We start from the raw sequence: 9,202 nt of genomic DNA on the forward strand, positions 1-9,202 counted from the left end.
GCCACACATTTTTTAAACTAAATATCCCAAAGATGATTGTGGCCAAGTTTGGATTAATTTGTCCCAGTAGTTTCAGAGGAGAAGATTTTTGTAAAAGATTACTAAGATTTACGAAAAATGGTTAAAAATTGACTATTAAGGTCAATAACGGTTAAAGGGGTCAACTGACCATTTTGGTCATGTTGACTCATTTGTAAATCTTACTTTGCTGAAAATTATTGCTGTTTACAGTTTATCTCTATCTATAATAATATTCAAGATAATAGCCAAAAACAGCAAAAATTCCCTAAAATTACCAGTTCAGGGGCAGCAACCCAATAACGGGTTGTCGGATTCATTTGAAAATTTGAGGGCAGATAGATCTTGACCTAATAAACAATTTTACCCCATGTCAGATTTGCTCTAAATGCTTTGGTTTTTGAGTTATAAGCCAAAAACTGCATTTTACCCCTATGTTCTATTTTTAGCCATGGCGGCCATCTTGGTTGGTTGGCCGGGTCACGCCACACATTTTTTAAACTGCATACCCCAATAATGATTGTGGCCAAGTTTGGTTTAATTTGGCCCAGTAGTTTCAGAGGAGAAGATTTTTGTAAAAGTTAACGACGACGGACGACGGACGACGACGACGGACGACGACGACGACGACGGACGACGGACGCCAAGTGATGGGAAAAGCTCACTTAAAAAGTTAACAACATGAATTTGTACCCTTTAATTAAAAAATATGATTTGTTCTCGCTGGAGCAGTTGGTTCACACTTGTGGAGGGGGAAAGTTTCTGATAGTATCAATACTATAAACAGAAAAGAAAATGGACGACAGTTCAAATCAAGAAATCTCAGTCTTGGCTCTTGAAGTTACAGAAGAACAAAAAGAAACTATTTATAATTTATTTTCTCATAATAACTGGGATTATACAGAAATTGAAATTAAAGACATTAAGGAAGAAAATAAAGATATTAAGAAGATTTTGATGATTTTTTTATAAAACGTTAACAAATGGAAATTTTTGAAGAATGTCAGTAGACTCAGTACTGTTTATGTACTAGTATATGCAAACCGTGCATAACACATGAACATACTAATCATGGTGTCAATTTACCATACATGGGCCACATGTGGGAATAATTTTTTTTTTTACTGTAGCATGAACATGCTATTGTGTTTACAAACAACAGGAAGCTCTGCCTCAAGTGAGTCAATCAACCCATTAAAAATTCAAAAAATTGACCACTGCTGAATTTTATTTTATATTTAAATAACACTAATTTATCAAATAACTTTGTTTTTTTGTTTTTTTTTCATAAGTATGTACTGCACTTATGAGAATAAAATCAAATTAGACTTTATATTGTTTATTGAGTAAAACATTAAAAATTTTTGAAACCTGTAAAGAAACTTGAATTTCCCTTCAATTTTTGAATTGGCTGCTATTAATACCCAAGTTTCTGTTGGGTTTTTCTGGAACAACATATTTTAAATATAGATAGGGTCGGTCGATTTTTCAACAATTTGTTGTCAAGCTGTAAATATTTTGTTAAATAGAAGAATAGCATGCCATAGATAACTATACGAGAGATTGTCCCATTTCATTTGGTTGAGATTTGATGATTAGATTACATAATTTTGAAAGGGATTAACATTGTTTATAAACGCATGACGTGTTATAAATAGCATGGGATTTTTATTAAGGTCGAGTTAAAATTAGAAAATTTAGAAAACCCCTATTTTTTACAAGTTTTATGTGTATACTAGTATGTGAAAATTAAAAGTTTATCATTTAGAAGCGACAGGACAGACACTATGGAGGGAATAAACTCTGCTACTTTTACCAGACATGGAAATACTAGGCCAATCGAAGATGATCAAACTGACATGACAATCAGATGTGGGTCATATATATCTGGTAAATAATATATTTTTGCTAAATATCAAAACTATTTTAGTATACTCATGTCGTTTTGAACTTTCAAGATTTACTTTAAAAAAATTACTTTCATGTACCGTGAGTTCTCACATGTGCTTACGAACTGAAATGTCAATTTATTTGTGCTGAATCCAAATGTGAAAAATACGCCGTGCAGGTCTCAAAATATTTCTTTCTTTGTCTACTGTTTTATATGTAATTACATCCTTATCACTCTATCACTATTTTTTTAACAACAAATAAATATTCGTTATTCTTCAGATTGCTTCTTACAATTCTACTTTATTGTACACGCTGTAATAAAGTATCCCTGGGAAATACTTTCTGAGTATCCAGGAAAATACACAGAATATAATTAAATATAAACACTATTGCTATTACTGCATTCGTTTGTGTATATCTAAACAAGATCAGTCAAGGAACCCACCTACTTATAAAGCAGTGAATATTTAGGATGGGACAGCACATAACACCATCGCAAGAATCGGCCCCTGCAAACCATTTCTTACTTAGTTTAATTTTTGTTGTAAAGTATCTTTATATTTATTTATATTGCATAAATATGATACACTTCTTCATTTTGCTATATAATGGTGTCCATGTAAGCGCTATCGTAAATTGGAACATATGGATGTATTAAAATGCTGTTTAGATGGAAGTTTGAAATGAAGAAAAATAATCTCATTCTGTTATAATACATTGGTCTATTGCAATATTTATTGGACTGAAAGAGTCAACTTGCACGAAAGTGACACATTAATAAATAAAAGGACACCTCTCAGTTTTTACATTTATTGATAGAGAACTTACCGTTATTAATTTTCATTGAAGTTCTGTATTTCTGTTATTTGACTTTTCAATAATTTCTATCAGTTGTCATTCATATTTCAACAGAAAACCTCCGTTTTTTTCGTATTTTAAAACCGAGTAAAGGATCGAGGTGTTAAAAGAACAAAAATCGTTCTTCCATAAAACTATTTAATTTTTGCATTATTTTATTTGATATGATTTCTATGTTATGAAATTATATATATTGATGATTTTTAATCATATTTATATTTCAGATTCTGATGGCAGCGAAGCAAAGAACACGCTGCAGGAAATACCATATACAACGACAGACAATTCCGAAATTTCAATCCTTTTGAAGAATGATGAAGTGACGTATCGTAAAAGTTGTCAGTCGAAGTCTGCTGAAAGAGGTAAAGCACTCCCACCGCGAGATGATATTGATACAAACACAAACGTTCACGTCGATATACCAGTCGATAACAGTATTGACGAAAAAGAGCTTTCTGCGAAAAACCACAATATTGCAAAACGATGTAAAAGATGGTTTCCTTGTATATTTTCATGCATACTGAATGGACTAATGTGTGTTGGGCTATATGCAAGTATCACAAATAATACAGAAAAAGAGAATGTAAATATCACAAACCATGTCACAACACATAAACCTATGTTCGAAAATTTGAAGATTAACTTCGATTCATATACTTTTCAAAACAACTCCGGTAATGTTGGATGGAAACTCCTGGCTACAACATTTCTGAAATTAGATGAAACCAGCACAAATATTAGTTTGCTCCAGAATGGATCATATTCAATCGACCTTTCGCTGAATTTTGATAACAGGCGCAATGAAAATCAAACCTCTTTATATGTGTGTATTTTTAACAGTGGTGACAATGAAGACGAATCATGTACCATTGTAGCATACTCACAAAATTCTGTGCATGTTGGAATTAATCTGAACTTGCAGAAAGGCAATGCTATCTGGGTCTTTGTTAAGGGTTTAAATCATATCTATAAACGTTCTAATCTAAACCACATGACGATTAGAAAATATAATTAGTAGAGTGGAGGACAATAAATCAGAGCTGGCAGTGTCAGTATTGATTGACATGAAGAAAATTATTTTAACCAGTCGTCTAGCAATTGCTACAACGATATACCTGTCAGAGGAGAGTCAAGAAGTAGACTTACGGTTTACAGGAATTTCGACTTTTATGATGAATAGCAGTAGAAACGTTGTTCCGTTGCCTGGCACCGTCAGTTTGAGCGCTTGTATGGGTTTTGTGTCTTGTATTGATAAACCATGTCCTTGTTTCAGACGTTTCAACAGTACACATGCATAGTTATTGGTCTATGCAGAAAGTTGAACATTTGGGAACATGCACGACCCCGCAAAAGAACTCGGTTTCCGATGAAACTCAAACCAAAGAGAGCTGAAAAAAGAAATCGAGAAAAGAAATCTAAACAACAGAAACACGCAATGGAAATTGGTGTTTTATGTTGATATAAACTAAGTCTCATAGAAGAAGAAATATATTTTGTAAGAGTCTTTCAGCCTAAGAAAACCTAATAAACTACATGTTGCTACAATTGTAAAGGAATTTGAAAGACTATCTTGGTTAAAAGATTAGAACATTTTTTTTTAAAACATTATATTAAAATATTATGACAATATAACATAGCTGTTTTAATTTAGATTGAGTTGGAGTTACAATGACAAAATGAAAACCAAAATTAATATGTTAGAACGTGACGAATGGATGTGAGGTTAGCGATCGGTTTGTAAAGAAGCATCTAAAAAAAAAATTGCTGGCTTATTTTGAATTTTGGCTTTTGTCAATTACTTGAACATTGAACTAGTCCTTTACAGATTTTTTTCTGCATTACATGCGCATTTCGACAATTAAGGCCTCTTCAGTGACGCTCAAAACGAAAATATTTGAAAATCCAAATCTTATTAAAAAGATGAAGAGCTATATTAACCAAGTAGAACAAACATGTAAAGTCAAAGCCGGGCAAGGAATCAGAGCTTTGAGCTTCTGACCTGGTGATACCATCGGTGATAATCAGTCCCACAGCAGAGGAATTGACACAGTGGTAGTAAAACTAACGGTACAATTTTTTCTAAATATCAATAATATCTGCCACGATACTGGAAGTAAAACAGCTGCTGGACTGTGCGCACTTTGCCTGTTTCTTGCAAAGCTATCAATGGTTCTCTCAAGGCAAACAGTAGAGATAGCAATCGAAACTATTATTCTTTGGAAAGCGTAAAAACAAGGAAGACTTCAACTTAAACTAAATAGCGTAAACGGTCGATGGTCAACTTCTCCATTCGGAGTTGTTGCCTTAGTTCAATGACATAAATATCAACTTAAAATTTACACACAAAGTGCATTATATAAATCATGCTGATACTTTATGAAGGTAACACTTCATATAATTTGTGTGCATTATGTACGCTATTGCGCTTAAAGTTTGAAAGCCAAGGATGTATAAGAATGAACTAGTAATTGAAGAGCTATTTAACCAAAATAACATAAACCTAATAACCAAATCCATTTAATAATAAGGTTTACTGAAGAACTGAATACTTTGTAAAGGTTATAATAGTAATATACACAAAAATTGTGTACAAAGAGAATGTTACTTTGTAAATGATAAAATAGTACTATACACAGTAATTGTTTACAAAGAGAATGTTCAACCGGAAATACAAAATCATCTTCTTATTGGAAAATTTTTAAGATATAAATAACATATCAGTTAAGAAAGGAGTCTAAATATAAATAACAAAAACAAGGAATAAATCTTGAATTTTCCCACATGATATATACTAACTGTGTTCATATATTTTATATTGATTTGGCATTTCACGAATCTCTGACTATAAATGTCATGGTTTACCCACTAAAATACCGTTTTATTGGTATGTGTGTACAAGTATCATATTCAACTAATTTATTGTTCAGCCCTTAGTAAAATTAAGTGTACATAGTCTTAGGAAATGTTAATCCAGGCTAAAGGGTATTGGTTTTATTTTAATTTCTTATGTATCCGTTATCTTTAAAATTGAATTATGTGAAACATAAGGGTTGTGTATGTCAAGTCATGTTTAAGATAATTTAGTATACATTGGCACTTTATAATATGACTCCTAAATAGCATCGTTTGTTTTGTGTTGTACTGTCTAAGGTAAGGGATGGCGTTCCCGAAATCAGGTCTAACCCTGCTGCATTCATTATTTTCCTCTCCCAAGTTAGAATACCTGCAATACAGTGGATATAAATCATATTTGTTTTTCGATTGTTGTTTTATGCTATGTTAGTTGGTGATTGTTAATGACCTCTTTACACTAAATTCATTGGATGTTGGATGTGTACTGGTTGATGTCATAGAAACATGATTTGTTTTCATTAGTTGTTATTGGTTTTGAAATAGCTGGCAGTAACTGTGATTAATCTCAGATATGTACTTAGCGTCTTTTTTTGATTTTTGGGATGTACAAGTACCCGGTTACGTCCACTCTATGATTTTGTTATATATTTCAATTATTTACTTACTAATAAGTGTGCTAGTACATCATTATAATGATATATATTCTTAAATTAACTTCTAATAATTGGTGATTAAGTAGACAACTTATTGACGAGTACACTGCATCTTCCTTTTTCGTATGAAGAAATAAGATCCAAAGGAAGGGAGACACCCATTATTTATTTCATTTGTAAAATAGATTGATCATCCCACATCTTAACAAAACATCTATTTTATACTATTTTGCTGAAATAGTTTTAAAATCTTTATAGATCTTTACTTTGTGTCGTTTTGGGTTGGGAATGTATATGTACCCGCCCACGTGCACTCTGTGTTCTTGTTAAAAATGTATTTCTATTTGTATCCATGAGTTAAGCCTTTTCACCTGATTTTCATATTTTGTTCTAATGTTGTAATTTAACACCACTGTTCCAGGTTAGGGGAGGGATTATGCGCTTTCAAGCATGTTTAACACAGCCACAGTCTTTAAGTCTTTGTCCCAAGTCAGGAGCCTGTCGTTGGTTCATGTCTATCATATTAGTTTTACGTTAATTATTTTGTATTAATTCATAATAATATGATGATTAATATAATATTTTGCTCTGAAAATTTAACATTATTTTATGTTACACATGTTGTTATGATAAAGGCAACAGTTGTATAGATAGAATGAAATTCCAAACAGTGTTGCTGTGGCCAATGATTGACACATTAAATTCATCCATTGACTGTGACAATTTACGTGAACGTTTGTCTGTAACCACCACTGTTCAAGACGTACCTACGATAGACATTTAAACTGTGGGGTCATCAAAGGTTTCTTAACGCCTTTAATTATAAAATAATTCGAAAAATTAATCAGGAATAACCTTTATGTTTTGATTTATATAATTGATATAAATGAAAACATCGTGTTATTTCTGATTAATTTTTCGAATTACTTTATTAAGGTGTGGAGAACCTTTGGTGACCCCATAGACTCATCATAGATACCAGGATAAAATTTTTAATTTGCGCGTTTTGTCTACAATTTACACTCGATTTAAAAAAAAAATACTGACAAAGAATGGAGATTTACAATATTTCCATCTATGCAATTGTTTCAGTACGCATTTATAAAAAATAATCATACGAAACAATGTATTGAATTGTCAGCATTTTTCTGCGAAACCACCTTCTTTACCTTCTTCCAACTCTATAACCAAGGCGGAAACGACTGAAAATGTGTGTTTTTGCATGGAAACATTCAAGGTCAAAAGTTTACGATTTCTTAATATACACAAACATATTTAAATGTAAAATGTAGACCGTTTCGACAGCTATGCAGTGAGAAAAAACTATTTCGATCGACAATAGCGAAAAATACACAGAAAAAAAAAGTTCAACCTTCGAAAAGTGATAAAACAATTAACAAAACAGTTGAAACAAGTGTTACCCTATATATGTATTTTATTAGTAGTAAAACAAATTTCAGTATAAAGTAAAATCACAAAAATACTGAACTCCGAGGTAAATTCAAAACGGATAGTCCCTATTCAAATGATAAAACACATCAAACGATTGGACAACAACTGTTATATTCCTGACTTTGTACTGTCAATTTCAAATGTAGAAAATGGTAGATTTGAACCTGGTTTTATAGCGCTCAACCTCTCACTTGAATGAAAGTCGCATCAAATGCCTTTATATTTATAACGATACGTGAACATACATAATAGGTAACATTGTCAAAATATGTGTACAGCAGTCATCACAGTGTCACAATATCAAAACAACGACACAAAGAAGCACAAAAATTACCTATCAAATATAACAACCACATTCATTGCTTACTTAAATATGTATTTTAAATCAACCCATAAAGAATTGAAAGTCCTGTGACTGCATTCATATCAACTCTTAGTAAGGAGTCGCGTGTTTGAAGTCAGTAAACATGTAAATTTATAGGTCATAAAGAAGATATATAGAATAATTTTGACGTTCAAAGTATTTTCAAAATGATCATTTCTGTATGTTACACCATATCCGATAAAAATGGTACAAGCCAGTTTGTCAGTTTTAAGATTCAACTTGATTTATCTAAGGAAGAAACTACATCTGGGAAAAATCCGTGGCGACCGATCGAAGCAGATTGATAAAAGAGAATTGCGTTCTCCAACATGTACGTTCAATTGATATAATGTTGAATTTGGAGAAAAAACGAAATAAAAATCCAGTTACTGTATATGTGTGTATTTTTATCAGCAGAAACGAGAACGGAGATCGTTTTATATATACATATAAGAGACATACATGAGAACTTATTTTTATACAAATCGTCTTTTTGTTAGGGAGCAACATATTTGACTTCATAAACGAGGAGGGTAAGATTATTTGTCTAAGTCAGAAATTATTTTTCTATAGCTTTTGGACGCTATCAATCAAATTATTGTTTTCAAAATTTAGCAAACCAGGGTATTGGGAAAATCTGGTTTTAGAATATTTGTAAGAGTTATATTGAGGGACTTACAGATGACACTAACTAATGAATAGCTCAAATTGTCAACTTGCAGTGGTTTATTGGGTATTATAAGGTTATAGTCTATTAATCAATAATAAAATGATTATGAAAACTATTGATAAGTACTTTTGCATGGTTTTCCAAGAACCCCTTTGTAGTGAAATTTTAATTTAAATACAATTGACCGGATGTACAGATAGTAGTATCTGTAAGCTTGTCTTTATTTATTTTTTGTTCATTTTCCCAGTCTTATGTATTTGATACACACGTCTGTTGTACTTATCGTATTGCTGTGTGTTTGTTCATTTTACATGGCTTGATGTATAGGGTGAGGTTTGAATCGCACAAAACATGTTTAACCCCCCCGTCGCACTTTTGAGTCCGTCTCAAGTTGGATCCTCTGGACTTTGTTATTCTATTATGTTTTTAAATCTAATTTCA

The 9,202-nt window shown here is 31.9% G+C and overlaps 1 long non-coding RNA gene across 1 annotated transcript; it reads left to right on the forward strand.

The window, feature by feature from the left end:
- Positions 1-1,772: 1,772 nt before the first annotated feature.
- LOC139518542 (uncharacterized) lies at positions 1,773-4,401 on the forward strand. Its single transcript, XR_011663401.1, has 2 exons — positions 1,773-1,908; positions 2,994-4,401. It is a non-coding gene; the product is annotated as an uncharacterized lncRNA (long non-coding RNA).
- The last annotated feature ends 4,801 nt before the right edge of the window (positions 4,402-9,202 follow it).

Source organism: Mytilus edulis, chromosome 4, assembly GCF_963676685.1.
Source record: "Mytilus edulis chromosome 4, xbMytEdul2.2, whole genome shotgun sequence".
NCBI classification, from domain to species: Eukaryota; Metazoa; Mollusca; class Bivalvia; order Mytilida; family Mytilidae; genus Mytilus; species Mytilus edulis.